Source organism: Labeo rohita, chromosome 24 (assembly GCF_022985175.1).
Source record: "Labeo rohita strain BAU-BD-2019 chromosome 24, IGBB_LRoh.1.0, whole genome shotgun sequence".
Taxonomy (NCBI): domain Eukaryota; kingdom Metazoa; phylum Chordata; class Actinopteri; order Cypriniformes; family Cyprinidae; genus Labeo; species Labeo rohita.
The window spans coordinates 12,453,111-12,474,826 of NC_066892.1; the positions used below are offsets into that span (position 1 = coordinate 12,453,111).

The 21,716-nt window shown below is 40.6% G+C and overlaps 1 protein-coding gene across 4 annotated transcripts in view; it reads left to right on the forward strand.

Moving 5' to 3' along the window:
• Window positions 1-7,874: 7,874 nt before the first annotated feature.
• zfhx4 (zinc finger homeobox 4) overlaps window positions 7,875-21,716 on the forward strand; it is a 76,274-nt gene continuing 62,432 nt past the window's right edge. For 2 of the 4 annotated variants that reach the window (XM_051097951.1, XM_051097954.1), the window contains exon 1: window positions 9,640-11,411. The gene's annotated coding sequence lies outside the window, so the exon portion shown is untranslated. Of the gene's footprint in view, window positions 7,949-9,639; window positions 11,412-17,449; window positions 17,538-21,716 lie in introns of those variants that run through there. The other 2 variants (XM_051097952.1, XM_051097953.1) reach the window with 2 other exon arrangements.

Here is a 21,716-nt window from a genome sequence, read left to right on the forward strand (position 1 = left end):
TTTGTGCCCTGTCATGTGCTTGTTATTAAAAGCAACAGAAATCGACATTTCAGCAATATGTCTCTCATAAAACGATGGTGGCGCAGACAGGCTGCGGCCCTTACATGTTATTATAACACAGCACTGTTGTGGTCTGTTTACATAAGACGTTTCTGCGTGTACGTGTGCAAAGGGATCGTTCGTGATGTGCTAAATATAATCCGAACAAGGTTTCCGAAGTAATCCGTGAGCAAAAACGCTCTGTGCCGTGGAATGTTTTCGATTACGCTCAATCAGGCGACAGACAACAAAGAAACGTTCATTTTAAGAATATGAAGTGAAAATAAAAGGCAGAAAACATTGGACCGGCACAGTGTAACGTTTAACATGCCAAATATGGCATTTGCGTCTCTCTTAGGGGTTTAAAATGGTTCACATTAAAACGTTCAAAGAATTTTTTTTTCAAAAAGGTCAAAAGTATAACATAATTATCCCGCATAACGGAGCTATAGGAAACATTTGCTTCTAAACACACCGCCTTCAGCAGCAGCAAAACTGTGTTTTTATTTTTTGGGTCAGAGCTGTTTTTATGGAAACATAAATGTATATCTTGTTAAACGGACGTCAAATAGGCAGCCGAGAGTTTGTTTAATTTATTCAGCTTTCATTAACCCTGTAATTTGGGTTTGTTTGAGCTGCCTCCCGAGGAGAGTTTTGCTTACAAGTGAGTCAGCGAGTGCAAAACACACAAGCCCACCTGTGAGGAGCAGCCTACGCCTTACACCACGACTAAAAGCTGTAGTTCAACTAGCTTAAATACCTCTCAGTCGATGGTGAATTTGAAAATCAACCCGTGTGACATGAGCGAAATAAGCGGAAACCGCAAACAAATAGCGGAGGACGTCTTGTAATTCGCGAATGCCAGTGATAACTGTCGTACGCTCGGCTGGACTACCTTAAGAGATTTTTTTTTTGCTAAAAAATATTTGCTCTAGCGCCCATAAACAACTTTCTCATTTCTTGCTTTCCCCTGAGCCGAAATGTAGACTGTCACAAAAGGTGCATTCATGGAAAAAAAAAAAAAAAAAGGAGAAGAATCCCCTCACCCGGATCCTCGGTGGCAGGAGATGAGCTGCTCGCTTCCAGAATTAAATTATTTTTAAATGCAGCTTATACATTTTACATGACCTGTGCTTCCTACTCCTCTCTCCCCTTCACTCTCTCTCTCCTTTTTTTTTTCTTTTGAAGAGCACAAATGGGGGAGTCAGGATGTGAACCCCAGGAATCAGAGACTTACTGAAAGTTACCCGCTCTGGCCTTCTCATACTCCGCTCTTGCCCGAACCCACCTGAAAGCCCCTGACCTGCTGATTTACCCCTAGTAAAACCTGTCCATGGCGGACTGATCCGCCTCCCCCCCCATCTTGAAAGGACTCGGCGTTGCCCTGCAGAAAAGACAGGACTGCCAGTCGACGCTGCAGACACACAAAGGCAGGTGTGGTAGGCGAACGCTCGTGTGTTTGTGTTCGAATACTGCGGTTTGCTTTCTGTGCCGTTTCTGTTTGTCTGGGTTTCTCAGTCCCTGTACCGTGAGGGTGTGTGTGTGTATATGTGAGTCTCTCTCTCTCTCTCTCACTACAGTCTCCCACCGAGTGTGTGTGCGTGTGTGTGTGTGTGTCTGGGGTTTAATGCCAGCAGGATAAAAAGGAGGCTTTGCAGACTAAGGTTTGATGTGCTGTTTGTCTTGGTTTGCCTCTCGCTGAGTGTTGTGGGGTGGTTCTTTTGGATTTATCTGCCTTTCCTCTGTTCCCTCCTGTCGAGGAAAGGCAGAGCAGACGGAATACGGTCCCGGGACATTTAATCTTTAGGGAATTTCATGGTAGTTAGTGCTTGTCATCGATGGAGTCAGATGTAAAATACTGGTGTAGCTCTATGAGCGTTTCGGACGTATCCGAGGCCAAATTTCTGCCCGTTTCCGAACGGCGTAACACGTTATCTCCCTTTTCAGAAGATGAAACGGCTTTGGCTCTTTTGGGAGACTTGAAGCTGAAGATTTTAAGGCTTTTGTGCCTTGTATCTGTTATGTTTATTCAGACCATATGTGTTAGCGTGTGTGGGTGAGTGTTGTTTACATGTGCGTTCGGTGCGCGTGGGCGTATACGTGTGGACGTACGGATGTGCGCGGTGGAATTTCTGCAGGGTCTCTTTTTGCCGTGTTTTTTATTGCCATTGAATGTCAGGGAAGTAATCAAACCCATCAGGTCAGTCGGGTCTCAGTCCACTGACAGGCGTACAGTCAGGGGCATTCATTTCCAGAGCGCAGCTGCTTCCACACTCTGACACGACTGTGTTAGTCCAAACCCTGCGTCTTTAAAGCCTTGTCCAAACATATTTTAATGTGGTTCATATATTTTTAGACTAGGTCGGACTGAGTGACGTTATGAAGTTTATGATCTGACAGATGGCTTTTCTTATTTAAAATGATTTATTTGGCTAAATGCATCTTACAGAACATGGAGTAAACAAAGACAATTTTTTTTTGAGTCCATACAAAATGCAGGTTAATACAGAAAATCATTTGTTAAATAGAATAATCCCCCTCTCCTTCTGCAGATGACTCTTAGGCCTTCATAAGTGAGCTTTAATATTTTGACAAGCTGTTCAATCAGATGTTTTAAGAACATTAAATGTGGCAGGCTGTCTGTTCCCCTGCTTTCTGTGAAATGGTGTGTTTTCTGTCTTTCGTGACCCATTTTCCTTTGTTCTGTGTAAGAACGTAACCAAGACACACGTAACCCCTCCTGAATGATGTCGAGAAGGATTAGACCAGGACCGGGCCCTGATAGACATGCTCATGGAACAGTAAAAGTCGCCTGTTTCGCAAAAATGCCTTCCTTTTTCACTCCTGCGTTCTCAAATAGTTTGACAGACAGCTGATTATTTTGATTACCAATTTGATCATCTACTTCTTTACACATAAATTGCTCTTTATTCAAAACATAAACGTGTCGCTGGGGTATATTTGTAGCAATAGCCAAAAATACATTGCATGGGTCAAAATTATAGATTTTTCTTTTATGCCAAAAATCATTAGGATATTAAGTAAAGATCATGTTGCATGAAGATATTTTGTAAAATTCCTACTGTGAATATATCAAAACTTAATTTTTGATTAGTAATATGCATTGTTAAGAATCTAATTTGGACAACTTTAAAGCCGATTTTCTTAATATTTTGATTTTTTTGCCCCCTCAGGTTCCACATTTCAAATAGTTGTATCACTGCCAAATATTATATATACATATATACATATATACATATATGAAAAGCTTATTTGTTCAGCTTTCAGACGATGTATACATCTCAATTTCTAAAAAAAAAATGACCGTTATGACTGGTTTTGTGGTTCAGGGTCACAAATATTATTTTCTAGTTTTTATTTATTTTTTTGCATGTTGTGTAGATATTTATACACTTTAGCTTTTATTCAAAGACATTTTAATAGACTGACAGCTTATTATGTTGTGATTTTTCTAGTCTTAATTTAAAAAAAAACATAAATGCAATAAGTTTTCATAAGCTACAATTTTATAATTTTTTCGGGTACACTCTTGCACTCGTGTTTTTCTACCACAAAACTAATATATTGGATAACTGTAATATTGCATTCAGTCCAAGGAACATATTAAAACATATCGAATGAAATTAGGTTAATTATTATTGTTTACATGTGCACTAGTCAAACTCAGCTGAACATGAGAGCTATGCATACATGCATATTGCATTTGCAGTGTGCGTGCATCGCACAAACGCATGCACGTGTATTCATTTAAGTGTATATGTGCGACGTATATGATGCACCCCAATTCCCACAGACAATAGGCTCCCTCCCCACCTCTCTGCATCCTCTCATCTCTCTCTCTCTCTCAGAGACACAATCTGCACCACAAGCTCTGTTCTGAGCCCGAGCAGGTTGCTGTCAGTTTAAAAATGACTGTAATAAAAGTGACCATGAAGATGGATTTTGTGATTTTGCGTTTCTAATCAGTCATCTGTGAAGAGGACTTTTGCTTTGATTCAGCAGTGCCCTGACAGGTCAGATTGATAGTGCACAGGGGATAAAAAAAGAAGAAGAAGGAGGAGAAGAAGGAGAAGAAGAAGGTTATTAACTGTCTTCCCATTAAAGTTGGGGATCTGGGTCTGTGGCCAGTGAGACAGGCGTGATTTAAGCGGAAACCTCTCTCAGGTGAGAGGAGAGGGAGTCTCATTGTCCAGTCTCACTCCTCACACTTCTGCACCAGCAGATTAGACTCAAATTATCTCCTCTGCAGCCCTGCCGGCGAGAGAGAGCAGCCCCTCGCAGTGCACGAGTGACTGCTTGCATGCATATGGAGTATGAATGTAATCCTATGGCCGATGAGCGGGACGATACAAAACAGACACTTGCGATTTAAACGCCTTTGCTGTTATTTAGTACCTTAATGTATGTGTATATATACATAATATTAATTTTAACATCAAACTCATTCAGTCTACAATCTAGCTGCAACTCTGCTAATAAATGTGTTGGTAGAAAATTATTCTAAAAACATGCGCATGAAAGACAGCGCTGGCAGGAGAGACATATCGCAAATGAATTCAAATGGCACAATGTGTTTTGTGCATCTGACATATCATAGGAAGAAATCAAAGCACAGAAATTGCTCGCTTTAGAAACCCCAGCGAAGGGCTGTCAGCACCTCCTCAACATCAGCGCTTTCAAACAAAGCTCACGGACGGGCGCTTACCTTATGCATGACAATCCATCGACTCCCTTTAACCAATCCACAATCACCTTCATACACCTCCAGCGCGAAGAGGAGACACGCAGATTTTATTAACCCCCCCTTCACCCCCTTTTTCCAAGTGTCCTTAGTGCTGCCACTAGTGAAATATCAGTGCAAACAGACTCCAGCCTTTTTCTGAGACACCAAGGAGTCGTTCTCAGCTGTCTGGCCCACGGGTGCATTTTAAATGTGAAAAAGCCTGAGATTCTCGTCCATGGGGTTCACAGCCGCCAGCTGACTGTCCACAAACCAGCACCGCTACACACAATCTTGCCATAACCACCTAACACAGCAGAGATTTACCACAGGAGATAGATAAACACATAAATAATTTGGTTAATTGATGTTTCTTTCTAGGCCTGTTAAATATTATATTATTAGACTATGATCTATAAATCAATCAGCAAGCCTTAGTGATTATTATGATCAATAAGCAATCTATCTGGCTAATCAGTTTAGCTGACACTTAAAACAAATGCACAATGTTTTTGAATAACTTAAAAATGTGATTATGGGATTGAATCGCTTTCCTCCTGCTTAATAATTTAATGTTGATCTTACAGTAGGTATATTTATATGGGAATACAGAAAATGAAAACAATTTCTTGCTGTTCATGTGTGATGCGTCCTGACATTTAGTTTTGTTTTTTGTTTTTTTGACAGTGCATTTAATTTGAGGGTGTGAAATGGATGTTACACAACAATCAAAAACATTGTCTAATTATTCAAATGAGCCTGTTTTGACAGATTCGTTTATTTGTTTGGCTAATTGGAATGTAATTCACTTATGAATGCTGATTAATTATGTAGACAAGGCATTTGATACACGTTCTTTGATCTAAAAATACATCATACAAATATCAATAATTGTTGTATGCAGCTTTATGCATTACTTATTTCAATTTATATTGTGCCTTGTGACATTTGTATTTAATCATCATAATTTGTATTTTGTGTAACAGGGTTGAAAATAATTTAACATCACATTCATTTATTTAATAAATGAGTAATTAATATTTAATAGTGATGTTTTATTCACAAATACGAAATGTACACACTATTCTGAAATGAAACAATGCCGTGTTTCTCCTTTTTCCTCATAGGCAAAATTCAAGCGGCTTGACCAAGTTGACTGCGTTATCATCCAGTTTGGCTGATGGGTTTAGAATCTGTCATGTTGCCATGGTTTTGCTCTCTTGCCTTTCCCGTGCTGACCAATGGTAACCAGGTAATCCGCTAAATAGAATGCACCACTACGTATGGGGGAGAGGGCAGCTTCTAACCCCGGGAGAGGCAGAAGAAAACATCTAGCCATGTTAAAGAGTCATTTGAACAGGGAAAGCTGGAAATGCAATTATCTAGCACACAAAAAGACAAATAATTTAATAAAGTTCATAAGAAGAAAAGCACAGTTTCTTCTCTGCTTTAGAGCATTAGCCATAACCCAGTGAAATATACACTCTCCTGAACAGGGGCGATGGCTCGAACTGATATGTGTTCTGAATGATTCTGGTTTTAGTGTGTGTTTAAGTGCAGCCCGCTCAGTAGGTGCTCTGGTCCTGGGGGCTTAAACTCACCGAATTGGGAGGGTCTCAGTGGCTTTTCACTTACAAACAGCAGGCTCATTTGTAATTGTAATTAATTAGCTCATTATTGATTGTTTCATTGATTAGATCATTGGTTGATTTTGCATGCTTAATCATCTTTATTAATCCACAAAGCAATAATTACTATTGTTGTTTTATATTAATAACATATATAATAATATATCGGCATTTATTTAAATTGTCTATTATTTATTTGTTTTACACCAAAAAAAAAAAAAAAAAAAAAACTAACATGCATATTCAAATGATATACCGTATTTAATAAACAAAACAGGCGCCTATACATTCAGGGGCTCGGCGGATGCAGGATCTCCTGCTTTAGGATAGATGGCCGGAGATGCAACTCCTGGCCGTTTGTCTATTAAAGAGGGATCAACAATGAAAACCTCCGCACCACGAGGAGCAAAGGGCCAAGTGGGAGGGGGCAGTGGGGGTGAATGGACTCAAAGAGAGGACCAAGTGTGTCTCTGAGAGTGTAGTTTAGTGTACATTTCCCGATGAGATCGACCAGCCAACTGAAGTCACTTTTCAACCAACCATTTTCCCCTCTCAAACGTCTCGCTAAATAGTCCACAGTCACTCTCATTGATTTTCTTTATCAAATAAACAGAATGGCACCGCGTGCCTGGCCGCCTCCCTCATCCGTGATCCCGGGACCCAGCAGCTGGGAGCTCGTGTGAATTTACCACATTTAAACAGTAACATTATAGAATGATCATATTGATGGCTGTCATTAAAACTCTCTAGTTTCAGCGCAGTGCATCATTTGGCATGTTGGTGAATTATTTTATATCTTTATTTCAAAGTAAAATATAACGCGAAAATATTCAGATTTATCTCACATATTTGTATCACTAATCCTTGTTTTTATTTTTAATACACGTTGCACATTGTTAGCAAATGTTATTGCTCTGTATTTGTAAAAATATATATATTAAATATGGTTTAATCGTTTATTTACGTTCTCACTGCTCTCTGCCACTTCGTTTTGTTTCTCATGAAAGGTGAAAGTCGTGCTGATACCGGTCTCATGTCGTATATGGATTTTCGTTTATATAATCGATCGAAATGTCCCAATACATTGATCGAAAGTCTAGTGTTTTACAAACAAGCATTTGTGAATCTCGATTTTACGTTGGCAGTGATTTTGCCTCGACGTTGTTTACAGATTGTTCACGAAATCTTGTATTTGCATTATATATAAAAGCGAATGAATTAAATATTAACTACAGAGCGCGCAAAAGCATTGTGCGGGGCACTTCTTATTCTGTTTGAAAATCGCAGGAACGCTCTAATTGTTCAAATCATTCTGAATGACATGTCATTGCGGTATATGAAATTAAAGTTAGATAAGTCCGCATTGAGGGAGGCTGCACCCAATCCCCAACTTATTTCCCATTTTGTGTTCCAGCATCACCGCGCTCCGCTCTTTTCAATGACAATGTGCCAAATCTAGGCATTTTCAAAAGAGTTTCCATATGCTATAAGCGGAGCATCAGAGAGACAGAGGACACCGGGATGCCCTTTTATACCAAAGGTACAAGCGATTTATTTTCTTTTTAGCTGGCGTTTATAAACAAAGATGTGAATGTGTAATGCTAAAATAAATTTAATGTTTTAAACAGATTGCACAGATTGCAATATGTCGCTTTGGTTTAAATGTCATTTTTAAAAGACAAAAGAGAGCTGATCGGATACAGATGACGGAGATTTTTTTTTTTTTAGTTTGTGGTGGATGTTAAGCATTTTCTTCTTGTTTTTATGAGAGAACTGTTAGATTCCGGTTTGGGACAGGTTTGAAACGATTTGAGGTTTTTACATATGTGTCTTTTGACTTTGAAAAAAATAATCTTGTGAAGGAGTTTGTACTTTTCTGGCTATTTTGTTGTTGTTGTTATTGTTGTTTACTCACAGTGTGATCAGTTTAGTGAATACTTTGCCATGCCGGCTTTACCGAATAGTGCCGTGAAAAGAATTTTAAAGCTAATCAATTGTGTTTTAAATACATTTAGATATTTTCGTTCTGAAGATGCATGTTCGGCATGCGTTTGTTATATTGCACGGAGGTTTTCCCGTCTTCCACAAATAGTAGTGAAAACTTTCTGGAAGTGTGTGTGAGAGTGAGTTGAGAATTTTTGATGGGACTTAATTCTCCGTTAGCGAAGCATTTTGTACAGTGTTTTATGCGGCTACAAAGGGTCAGTTTCTGTCAAAACGTGACCTCTCAGACCCCAGAGGGCGCCAGGCGGTTTGGACAAACCTTTCATTTGTGGGGCAGGACAGTCATTCACTCATTCAGAGCGAGGAAAGAACCGAAAAAGAAACCCTGAAGTCATTGTTAGACATCGTACGTTTTAGAAAGACAATTATAAGAAATCACAGGTCGCGAATTGTATGATGATTGCTTTATTGACATTTCACTTAAATCAATATTCATGCAGTTTGTGATACGTCTCATAGACTACACTTGAAAATGTCACAAAAAAGCGAACAAAGCTTGTGATGTTGTTTACATATCCACATAGCTGAAAATGCATTAAAATAAAACGATAAACAAAACAGGCTAGTTCTGAATGCTAGTCATTGTACACACGCCAGCTTTTACCAAACATGAAAAATACAAGGAAAATCTCAATATGTGTTCATTTCGAAAACATCGTGCAACAAAATACAATCTTTAATTAATTTGAGAATAATGCTACGCAAATAAAGCGATGTTCGTCAGATAGCCTCAGAGAAAGAAGAGAAAGCAGAAAGTACGAGGGTGGACACGAGCACATTTGAAAGTGCTACAGACTAAGATAAGCACTATATCAGCTCCACTTTCTCCATTTCACAGCCCAAAACAGTTCAAAAAGACAGCAAAACTCTTATAGCTACGCTAAATGTATCCGTCAAAGTATACTTGCATAAGAGGTGAGACCTTTAAATCAATAGTTTTAAAGTCCTCCGCGGTGAGCAGCAGAAATACAGTCGTCAGTGGCAAATAAATAACCTTTACTCCGCCGCATTTGCTTTGCGTTTATATGAAGGTAAAATCTGAAGCTCTCCGTGTCCTGTTGCGAGCTCGTCTCGGTCTTGTTTCTGTTCTCTCGTTCATCCTGCCGAAACACCACTTGGGTCTGGCAGGCACGAGTCCCCCGAGGACTAGAAACAGTGGATCAGGGGTGAAGAAGTAACGCCTCTGTTGACCACCTCTCGCCCATCCAAAGACCCACAGTAGACATGCCAATCCAAGGGCTCGTGTTTTACAGCAAACACAGCTCTGGTATAGCATCCTTATCGTGCGATCCGGAAACAGAGCCTCGCTCAATTCAACCCCTTCGATTTTTTCATAAAGGAGAGCCGATCTTTTGATTTTCTTCACGATTAACATCTTGTCAGGTCTCCTTTCAGTAGCGACATTTTAGGAGATCCAGACTGGCTAATCAATCGGAGCATTTGCATGCGTGTTTGAATATGAACTAAACGCCTGATGAGTGAAATAGAGGGATGTTTTAAAGTTCACATGCCAGGCTGTTTTACAATACAGACTACTGTTGACTTTAATTCCGAGGCCCATTTAATATAGTGTATTTTTAGGTTTATTTAGAACACTCTTATCGATAAATATTCTGCGAATTATTATTTGAATCTAATTTAACGTTACATAGAATTTTTGCTTGCAAAACAAACGCGTGATTATACAACGTGCCATTAAATATCTCCCATAAAAGCAAAATAATAGTCACATCTGCGTGTTATCTTACTATACAATACAAGAGGCTACAATAAGTAACTGAAAATCTTTTAAAATAACCTACATAGTCTTTACAGCTACACGAATTGTCTATTTAATCTGCTCAGCTATTGATATTTTAGCTTACACGTGTCTACAGTTTATAATCAGCGGTACCTGTACAGTATTCATGTTTTTCTCATGTTATGTTTTCCCTTCATTTGCGTTGCATTCCATTCCTATCTTTTTAGTACCGTACTATGGGAATAGCAAATATTGCTAATATTTCTATTATTTTGTAAAAATATGTACACTGCAAACGGATGTTATTGCAACACACTAGTGACCAAATGCACATTTCTGCCTTTTAAAATCTGCACATTTTTATAAATCGAAGCGTCTGGGGAGATATTTCTATCTTTCATAAAAAAATATCGAGGAAGCATTGCTAAAAGTACATGATATTTAGGCCAACTGCGTTGCAAACAAAATCAGATTTAGCCTTATTTTTTAATAACAGCATGCAGACCTAGTATTTTAAAAATGCCTATACTACTGTCTTGAATATTTCTGAATTTATTTATTTTTTAGTTTAAAAAAATAATAATAAACAGCTTTGATCATTGGTATGACTCAAAAAAGTAAAAAAAAAATCTCTTATTGTCCCACAAAATGTTCCAGGCCGTTACAGGACGTCTTGCCCACCGAAAAAGATTTTCCCCCTATTAGATCATTTTAGGAATCTGGCTCGTACAGCCCTTCGGCTCTCCAAGTTGAAACAGCGCGTCATTTGCAATGTGGAGACTGTTGATCACCTCACTAATTACGTCTCTCTCTTTCTGCCTCGCGCTCTCTCTCTCTCCCTCCCTCGCGCGCTCACTCCCCCTCTCTCTCTCTCTCTCATTCCCAGAGTGCATATCGAGAATAGACACACAAAGACATGCGCACTCAACTTAATCAGCCATTTTTTTAAACAGGGCTAAAACGATAATAATTAGCAGAATAAAGACATATCGGATTTTCATTTCCTTACCTCCTTTCCCTTACCCCTCCACAACCGAAACTGCTAGGCAGTCGTCGACACATCTTTTACACAACCGGACCCAAAGGATCGACTCTTACTCTGTAGTATTTACGTTTTTTCCAATAAAGTTGGAGGATTATTGTTACATTTTTTTCTTTTTATCCTTTTTGTTACCTACTTGCGCTACCGTTGGATGTGATTTTCTTCAGAAAAAGCAAATATCAAGAGAAGAAGCGGAGGGAACTGCGGGGGAAGAAAGTAAGTTTTTTTTCCTTCAACTTTTATTGAGTAGTTGGTGTTAAATTTAGGTCGAGTATTGATTTTCTTTCGCGACTAGTTCTGCCGAATCTGCGCTATTCCGCTGTCGGATTACGGCTTTATGTGATATAATTTCGACAAATGTCAACCTAAATATTTTCCTCTCAGTTTATAAAACAGTCGTTTTGCCGAACAGCCGCGAACTGTCAGACGACAGCGTATCTACCGTAAACCTTTACCATACTCCATTTCGTTTCTTCAGCAAGCAAACCGCCGTAAATTTTAAGTTTGCCTCTATTTAAACCGTTATTCGCTAAAAAAGTGGACAGATTTGTTCGCCCGCGGCTGTTGTGTTCGCCTCAGGAGTTGGACTCGCCTCATCACAGCGAACGCTAAACAGCAGGGCTACATTTGACCAAAATGCCTTTTATCTCAAACAATACGTTTTATAAAAACATCTGTTCGGAAAGGCAACGTGTCGAGAACTGCCAGTGTATCCTGTGATAGTAAGAAACGCGAAGGCTACATTTTGACACGACGACGCAAGTCGCTCCGGACCGGTGTTTTCCGTCATGTATCTTCAGACAGACCCAAAAGCTGCCCAGTTCACCTCAGATAACTAAAAGATGCTTCTTCGTGTATTTCGGTTACCTGCAACGTATAAAAGAGTCTCTCCACGCTGCGGCTCGGATGATGGTAACGATAGGAAGGATTGAACTGTAACAGCAGCCGAGGGTCTCTTCTGCCATATCCCGGACTCCTTCGTGTCTGAGGTGAAAAACGGAATAAAAAGGAGCGAGATCATTCCCTTTTTTCACCAGAAAGCCCATTCCGTGTTTAAACTAACGTTACTCGTGTCTTCTGTCTTGCCCGTAAGTTTCCTTCTCGTCTCCCTTCATTGCCTTTACGTTTTTCCAGAGAGAATTGTCCCCGAGTTTATAGTAAGGTCGGTGGATTCTTAAAGTTCGGAGTTTTCGGTTTTTTGTGGTAAACGTTAACATTGGCATTGAAGACCGTGGCATGTGTGTGAGCGCTTGGCTTTTGGGTTGATGGTGAGTGTGAGACAGAGTCTTGGCTCCGATTGGAACGCGACAGTGACAAGGGCATCGATCGCTTCCATTGAGAGCACAGAAAAAACACAGGCGGTGGGGAGGCAGAGCACAGATCCGCGGTGTGTATCGCTGTGTGTCTGCGCTCTCTGCTCTCTAAACCAGCAGATTTTCACTGCCTGGATCACCGTGTTTGTAGGATTTTCAAGATGTTTTTGGCAGCCGTTGGCAGCGTGTTTGCTAGCTTGTGTATTAAACGAGCTGCGTTTGATTTTTCTTCATTAGACTTGGTGGATTTGTACGTTTTTTTTGTAATAATACCATCTTTTGTGGATACATGGATTTGTTTGCAAATTGGAATTGCACTGGAATTGCATCTTTTTTTATTGGATTCATTTATTTAGATTTTTTTGTTACAATAATAACATGGTTATTATTATTATAATTGTTGTTATTATCTACATATTTATGTCTTGTATGTAAAAGTGTTTTTGTTTTCTATTTTCCTATTAAACATTTTCAGAATTATCTGTATTTCTATTAATGAATAAAATGCTGTGTTTCATTCAGCAATTTTGTTGCTGTGTGACAACAACTGCTTAATGTAAAAATCTTATTTTAAAAGGTTGTGTCTGAGATCTGCTCTCACAGAGAGACACAAAAGCTTTCGAAAAGATGTGGTTCAGTGCATTGCATTAATGTAATTAGAAATGTTCGTTTAAATGCATTCGTTTTATGACACCACAAGGCATCTGGATCTATTAAGCGAGCTTCGAGTTAATATCAGATGTGTTTTGCGTTTTTGTGTCCACATAATTTCGTACAGTGTACGGATTGATTCGAGGCAGCACGGAATATCGTGAAGCCAACGCGAGGAGCCTTTAATAACTCTTGAGACATGTTCTGCAGTAAGATTGGCTGAGGCTTCTCCTAGGGTCGACAATGTGTCATTTCCATGAAGCCAAATTGCCCACTGCCTATATGATATTAATGTGCAAATCAATATTTCAGGGATTAAATTTCCCTTCTTCATTTTTTATGGTTTCTACCTCAATAAGTCTCAAGTCTAATAGAAGAGGCTGGATGATTTAAAATCCGCCTCTGCGGAGTGGCTTGCTACAAGCCTATCACAGCGTTGTGCTGTTCAGTACCGAAACTCCTATGGCAACGCGCAGAGGTTGACTGCCACTGCTTTGTGACATTAAGACACCCAATTTGGCTAAAAGGCTGAGAGATGACTGCGTGTTCGGTTGAATGCTAATACGTGGTTATCCCGGTATTGATAGTTGTAAAAGAGAAGCCCCATTCAAACACACTCACACACACACACACACACAAGCAATGTTTGCATGCACATGCATGCATGTAGATACACACACATAATATATGCACAAATCTGACAGTATCCATCTTAAAAAAAAAAATCACTCAGTGATCTTCGCTGGTATCAGTTTCTCCCCAAAATACTGCAATTTAACATTTTTTTCTGTAAAGGCCTTGTATGGGGTTAGACAGGGAAATACAGTTTCTATTTTCGAATGTGGTGATATGAACCATTTAGAGCACCAAGAGCTTCAATTCACCGGAGCACGGCTTGTTATTTCATTGCAGTCGTGGAAATTCGTTGTTGGTCAGCAATACTGAAAAGAAGCAGGAAAGATTTTTTTTGTCTGTTTTCTTTAACCCTGACATTATCATAGTCCTCTGAGCTTTCTGCTGTCTATCATTAGGTGTTTGTTTTTTATTCATCTCGCACCATCTGGGCTACGCTTCGCAGAGCGGCATGAATTTCATATGTGATAGAACATTTTTTTTCCATTTGGTCTCATCTTAAAGCTTTGAACAGACCAATTTAATTTCGCCGGCACAGGAGGAAAAAAAATGTACATGGTGCAGGACAAAGGCCTTTTTAATCTGGCTGCGACTGTATGATTTCCTTTAAGATTCCCTGTCTGTTATGATTTCAAAAGCTTAATGTCGGTGCGATAACATATTGTCCATTTCTTTTAAAGAACTGCTTCTGAATTTTACATCAAGAACAATTTATTTTAGCTCTGTGTTTTATGTACTGGGTTGCTAGTGCTTGTTGTGGTTTCCAGAGCACATTAACTGTTTAATAACCTCCTGTGTGTGTGTGTTGGTGTGTGCACTGCTCATAGATAACATTAAGAAAACTGTCACATTGTTGTTAGAGGAACTATAGGGCTTTTGTTGTGGGCCCAATTGAATTTGGTTCGGAGGATGCAGTACTTGCTCCGGTCCGCAGAGCAGTGGGTGGAAAGCTGAGAAGTCAGGAGCTGGCTTAATGTATTAAGGGGGGCCTTTTTGTGTCAGCCCCGAGGCATTTCTGAGGCAGAAAGAGCCTCCCCTGCTTAGAGGCTTTCTGAAGGGTTAAACACTTGGATGGGGTTCAAGCTCCATAGCGCCTAGGGAAAGTGCATTTGAATATGTACAAGTTTCATGTAATTAGGACTTAATTTTATTAACATATGCAAATTGTTAACTTGGAGGTTTGTTCAGCTGGTGGAGATCAGCTGAGCACAAACGGCTCATTGTTCCTGGGGCAAATAATGGATTTGGAGTCGGACGGTGGCAACGCATAACCAGCTATCTAATTTAAGTCGTACCATGGCGAAATTTCATTAGTAGCCATGGAGATGGGGTTAATTGTGCTGACTAATGGCCCGGACGACGGCGGTGGCCCCCCAAAAAAACGGCGAAAGCACGGCGGCTTACTTAATCTGCCTCGCCATAACACTTGTTTAGACACGTTTCCCTCATGTGGGAATTTGCATATGCAAATCCGGGGTCTTCCTGATCTCATTCGTCATGTCGGGCTGTCAGACGCGCAGAAAGACAATGAAAGCGAGAGCGAAGGCTGTTGCTGATCTCACCACAGAATGGGCAGCATTATTCAGGCCGACAACATTCTTTCATAATTTGTTTCTGATTAATAGACCAGACTGAGGCTCGTTCTGTTCGGGGCTTTTTGCAAAGAGAAGGTCAGGTCAGAAAGAGTTTCCACAGCAACTAAAGATCTATTCTTTTCCCTTTGGCTAATTAAATCACATTCTTAAGGCCTCTCCACTTTTTTTTTTTTTTTTTTGAGGAGGAGAGTGGAGGAAAAAAAAATACTGTCGCAGATAATCTCCAGTTTCCTTCAGCTATAGATGGGGGGGAAAGCCTGGTGCAGTGCTAGTTCTCCTGAAGTAATCCTGTTTTTTGACAGAAATGTAAACTGATATAATTGCTTTTCAGGAAAGGGAATGCAGGGTTTGTACAAGTGTAAAAAGCATCGGAAAAGGATTAGCATTTTTTTGCATAATGCACAGCGGCTTTGAATGGGGCACTGAATGGTTGACTGAGTGACTTAGATGAAAGCGAGATGGAAACGGTGCCTTCTCGTCCTTTCTTTCCAGGCCCCGCTCGTCCCCAAAGATGTTTGTCGAGGACTTGAGACAACAGGCGCAGGCTTCATATTCCTGAAGCCTCCCAAGATGCCTGCAGATTTTGTCATCATGTGAAGTAATATGTATGATAATGGTGTCTCTCAACTGGTAAATAGCAGCCCGTATGCTTTATTCAGTAGCGTTCAGGCACAATAGCAGAGCTAGGGAGTGGATTCTGCAGAGATGGGATTTCTTTTTTTCCTCCAGTGTCCTCAATTTAAACAGGAAAGGTTTTGATTGAACGCTAGAAATGTGTGTACTTCGTACTTTTGATTTCTTTTTGTTCTTTTACAGTCCTCGGTATAAACAGGAACAGTTTTGATGGAGAACACTAGGAATATGTTTGTAATCCTTTTGTTAAAACATTCCAAGCTCGAATTTTTGCCTGTGCATGTGTGAAAAATAAAACGCTTAATACAGCACTCATATATTATAGATGAGGCGTTTTGGAGGGCGGGCTGATTCTAGCTCTAGGTTTTTTTTCTGTTTTGTTTTGTTTTGTTTTGGGGGGAAGGTGCCGGCGTGACGTGAGCTCCGCTTCCGTCACTGACATCGCGATCTGTTAAATGAACGCGAGCTGCCGCCAGAGAAACGTTTTTTCCATGTTTTGTTGTGTTCTGTTGAGGCCTTGATCATCTTTCACTGACCTTTTATAGACTAGAGCTATCCTTTCATATGCAAATGATTAAGGGAAAGGAATTGTAGCCGGGATAAGTGCTCACAGGTTATCACGAACAAAACGATTATTCTTCTTTTCTCCTCTGTTTCTTTTTCCACCCATTCCAGGGGTGAAAAGCAAGTAGCTTTGAGTCGATTGTGAAAGGTGGCGATGTCAGTCTTTTTAACCCCGGCGCTAAAGAAAAGGATACGCCGTGGATGACGCTTCACGTCTGTTCATTTCAAACAAGGCTCGCAGTGAGACAAGTCATGCTTTAGTGTCTGGTTGAATCAGGCGTGTACTGACAAGCTCAACCAGATGTTGATGTGGGCCCGGTTGCCAAGTGAAACTTGTATGCTGTGGATTGTCCCCCTTTCCGCCCCCACCGGCCCTCGAGATGTGCTCTCCTTACTCCGCAGCTTGGATGCAGTTGAAACGTCTCTTCCTCTTCCGCGACTTCCAATGTGTGAGAACACATGACTGATGAGGACATGGACATTTCAAACAATCGTAAGGGTTGTTATGAGAAGGACTTGTTATCGTGAGGAAATGTAATTTTTGTCCTCATTGAGAACTTTCATTTTTGAGCGCAGTTATCTAAATGTTTTTGTTGCTCTTGGTCCTCTGCCAGTCAGGATTACATTACTTTTACTGTCAGCTTGCGTCTCATCGGAGAAGGGGATTTTTCCCCTCCGTATTCTCAGGCCTTCTTTGGTTTTTTGTGACGCCTTTGCTACAGGATATTAAAAAAGGGGAAAAAAAACAAATCTAACTAAAGCAACGTTCAGGCATTTCGCTGGAAAAAGCAGTCATGTATGGAAATGAACATAATAGACCAACTATTGTGTATAAAATCTTTTTAAGCAACAATTTAGGTTCAAGATGAAGAAGAGCAGGACGTTTAGCTTATGTAAACGCAGCTGTGTCTGTATAGCAGTTCCTGGTTGCGTTTCGACTTCACACGTTTCAGGTACATGTGTAGTTATTGTTGCAATTAGTAGGTCGAAAGGTACCCGCTATATGTTATTTTTTAAGCATGTGCTTCTCTTTGGGAGTTTTAAGTAGAAATATTTTGAATCTGTTGTAATATTATATATTAGCATTTGACTGTCTGTCTCGTGTTTGTGCTGGAAGTTCATGCCGTGTGACGAAATGTGAATCTTGTGTGAAGATTTGTGTCTCTTTAGATCACAGCAACCAAGTGTGCATTAAACATCATACAGAGGGATTGTTATATTGCCATAGCTGTTGTGAAGCACCTTATTATATGTCCAAGGCAAAGGTTGAGCTTAAGAGTCGCATCGTCTTCCTGTCTCTCCCTCCACACGTGGCTAAAACTTTGCAGGAGCTCCATTCTGACAGATGTACACTCAAAAATCGTACGCACCCTCGTTGCCGATCTCAGCTGGATAACAAGCCCATTATTAGTCGTCAAGAGAGGGATGAGACCATAATTGAATATGTATGACCGGTAGTGCCTTATGTAAACAGATAAATGAGAGCCTGCCCTCATGAATATTCATGCCGCTTAGTTCATCTGGCCCTGTGATGAGGATATTAACATGGCTGTTCCACCTGTGTGTATGTGTATGAAGAAAAAGAGCAGTTTTCCAGACATGACACTGGCCTAGTGTTTGTGTTAGTCCAGAGGCTGAGCAAAAGAAGTCCCCGGAGAAGTATTTGGTTAATGCTAGACTTCTCATATCCTGTCTCGCTCTGGTCTGGCATGTGCGTTGGAATCATCTTTAATTATTTGCTTTAAAAGGGGTTAGACTTTCCATCAGGGCAGATGAGTGGCACGGACTGAAGGCTGGTTTTGTGTGGGCGCTCGAGGTTCCGGCGTGGGTCGTCGTCTTTTTAGTTTTAATGACGTGTAGCGACAGAACGAGATTAAATGCGCACGTTAGAGAATCGTGGTCGTGGAATGAAAAGAACAAAGTATGGCGGTGAGCCGAGAGAGAAAAGATAATGGTGTCGTCTGTATTTTGGGCTTTTGAAGAAACAACGATTTTCTGCCTCACCTTGTCCTCGCCTTTTTTTTTTTTGGGTGGTGGGGAGATTTCTTTTAGGTTTATATGGAGACAATAGGGAGCCCTGCTTGCCGTGCCCATAACCATTTAAGTTATGGACAATCAAAGAAAGTGTAATAAAAAAGACCTATGGAAAGCGTATGAAAAAACCATTAGGGAAAATTGAGGTCCTTTGGGGTGTTTCATATAAAATCAAATCAGAGGCCTTTGCGAAGATCAAGCGATGCATATGAACGGCAAACCGGAGGGCTGTTAAATCTGCCGATGGATGGGGGCTAGACGAATATTTGAGAAAGCGCAGATTATTTTCCGTTTAACGCCTTGCGAGTCTGTGAGGTTTGTTGAAACAAATGTATATGTGCCATTTCATGCGCTCGCATCTGGGCTTTGCATTTCAAAACACTCCCTTACCGCAGCTTTATGCTTATTACTGCATGGCATTTGATAGCAAAACAAATCATTCTTCCCCCTGACTATTACCATCCAGAGCTGTAGGTATAATGTGTTTTCTTTGCTTTAATTAGTTGGCGGTTATGCTGATCCAGAGCTTGTTTTCTCTTCTAGGTTGTCATTGACCTTAAAATACCCCCAGTGTCTTGTTGAGGCCTTAGCGATCTGAAAAGCATAACACAATGTGGCCTTCCCCGCTGCAGCGCGCTGATAATGTTACAGCCGGGCCAAAGCGGCCCATCTAGGCTTTCAAATGGCGTAAGTGGCAATAACCACAGACTCTTTTAATGTTTCTCTTCATTAGCACTGCTCACGGATATTTTTTCGGTCTCTTGCCCTTTTCATCTGAGAAAGAAACAATTTTTGGCTCCCTTATAATGTGCCATTAAATTAATGATTTTTTTTAATGAGTCAAAAAAGGGATTAATCATTTTACTGCGCGCGTCATTTTGTCTGGTGATGGCGGGACACCGACGGAGCGACGTGACTGCCAGATTCGTCGAAATTAACTTTGAAAATTGAATCGGTAGTTTGCGTGACATTCCGTTTATTTGATAATGGAATATTGTGGCCCTAATTTCAGCTCATTCTAATTACATCTGACAGTTGTTTGTTTGGAGTGAAATCCAATTAAAGTGTACACTTTTCAAGCGGAATACTCTGGTTTCTTCTTAAAGAAATAATGACCCCATGATGGCTCTGAAAATAAATGTTTTTTTGCGGGCATACAAGGGTAAACTCGCAACAGCTGTCAGAACAGAGTTTGTTTAAAAAGCGAATGCCTTTGGTCTAAAGTTCATTTGGAGAGCTCTCTAATTAAATATAGGCCCAAACCTTAAGTTAATTAGTAATTCTCTGGCTCCAGAAATTAGGGAGATCTGGAGCACGATCTCTCGTGCTGCCATATAAAGGCATTAAGGCCTGCACGGGAGAACTTAGTTAGCAGTAATTCATGCTTTAATAGATTGTTTGACATGTTTTGTGAAATTCCTGCGTGAAGAACGCTCGGGTTAGTGCATAGCTAGCGGCGCTGGAATGCATGCAGGGATACCTGGCCTGTGATTATGTTTATAATACTAGATAATTACAGGCCCGGCAGGCTGGATGCTCCGTCTTTACTGAGCAGCTTGAACTTTAAACTTTTATTGTTTCTCGGGGAAAATGACAGCACGGAAAGGTCAAAAGCTGCGAACGAAAAACGGGCTCTCGTTCCAAATGGCGCCTGCTTACCGCTCCCGGCCCACGCGCTAGCGTGTCAAAACATTCGTCAGGTTAAAGTTAGTTAACAGAGGACGGCCGTAGAAATATAACACCTGTCTGACAGGCTTAACGGGGTATATTTTTAGATGGCTTGTTAAACGGCGAATTCGCCCCCTCCCGTGTGTTTTTTGGAGGTGAAATATGTGGCCTGTGTTTGACTTTGTGTGTGTGTGTTTGGTCCTCACCTCCATCTTTGCTATGTTTGTAGGCCTTATTTGAAAGCACAAAGCATGTGTTTAATGCACGATTACATGAGCGTTGCTCATTCTGACAACTTCGATTGCAGGACTGACGTTTTTTAATTCCACTTTATTTATTTTAATGTATTGGAAGGGGGTAGCGCTTTCAAACAGATGTGCATAAAACTACGATTTATGTAACTGGTAAGCGCTTTCATATTGTATGTATTGTACTCCACAAGAACATGTTTGACCAGTAGATTAATATTTATTTAGCACAGGGAAATCAAGGGATTAGTCAGTCATCATTTTAACTCTAATCCCGCTCGGCAAAAACTAGACAAAGAGGGTGATTACTTAACACGGACTGGCAGAGCTACAATTAGATTCTCTGCTTTTCTTGTCGAGAACGAGGAGAAAAAAACACTCACAACGCATACACACAAAGAGAAAATGCTCTGAACTTTTTCCCCCCTTCTGCGAAAGCAAACATATTCATCACTCGTGCTTGTGCGGACAGCAGAAAGATCACGAGATGAATTCACGTCAAGCCAGTGAATCAGAGAAAACAACTCTAATTTTAGTCAGTGCCTCCTCTGAGAAATGTGCGTTTCTAGTGAGTCGGTGTGTGTTTAGTCATATTCTCTGTCAGTGCCTGTGCATGTTTGTATTTGTTTGTGTCATTACTATAAAGAGGAAACAACGTATCTGCTTTACTAATTAAGCCGTAAGACTCACCAGGGGCGACGCATTGATTTGCATCTGGCTTATTTCTCTTAGCAAAACACACACTGCAAATATGCCTGATGGGTCTCAGGTGGGCAAACGTGCGTGGTTGTGTCTGCGACGCTCTCTCCGAGTTAACTGTCGAAGTTAACTTTGCAGAGCTGAAGCCAGAGAGAGAGAGAGAGCGAGAGAGGTGGGGTTAAAGAGATGATCTGCTGTGTCACGTGGACACGGGCACCAGAGAAGATGTGAAACCAGATGTGGGGTGAAAAAAAGGCTAAAGAGGAAGACTAGTGGGGAACCTGCCAGCATACGTTCCCCTTTCCCCTCCTTCTCTTTTTCTCAGTTGAAAAAGAATGTTAATGATTTTTTTCGCCCCCCTGCGCTCCTCCAGAGACACAGCCTCATTGTTTGTCGCGAGGACCTTTTCTTTCAAACTTAATTACCTTCTCCCCTTTTTTCGGTGACTTGGACTGAAAGTTTGCACTGTGTTGGGAGAGGTCG